The sequence below is a fragment of the Trachymyrmex cornetzi genome, unplaced genomic scaffold (assembly GCF_001594075.2).
Source record: "Trachymyrmex cornetzi isolate Tcor2-1 unplaced genomic scaffold, Tcor1.1 scaffold395, whole genome shotgun sequence".
NCBI classification, from domain to species: Eukaryota; Metazoa; Arthropoda; class Insecta; order Hymenoptera; family Formicidae; genus Trachymyrmex; species Trachymyrmex cornetzi.
Window position 1 is genome coordinate 22989 of NW_017298693.1, and position 481 is coordinate 23469.

Here is a 481-nt window from a genome sequence, read left to right on the forward strand (position 1 = left end):
TAAACGCGCGAACAAGAGTATCACCACCCGGAACTATGAACTATACCGATACACTGATTTGCGCGAGTGGTACGTGACGCGCGTCGTCGAGCCTATCCTAACATCACTCGAAGAATTTCAAGAACGCGACAGCGGATGGGCACTGTCGCGTATACTAAATTTGGCGGTGAACGCGAATAAGCACAATCCTCTGCGCGCGGGATGTCACATCAAACTCCCACGAGAAATTATGTTAAATAGAGCGGTGATCAACGTACAATCTGCGGACGATGCGTGTTTTGCGTGGTCAGTAGTCGCCGCTCTGCATCCAGCTCCAAAACATGTGGAAAGGGTATCTTCCTATCCGCATTATTCTACAGTTCTAAATCTCGTGGGCATCGAATTTCCGATGAAATTGAGCCAAATTAGAAAATTTGAAGCACTAAATGACATTTCCATCAATGTCTACGCTATCGAGAAGGGGATTGTGCCGATACGACTC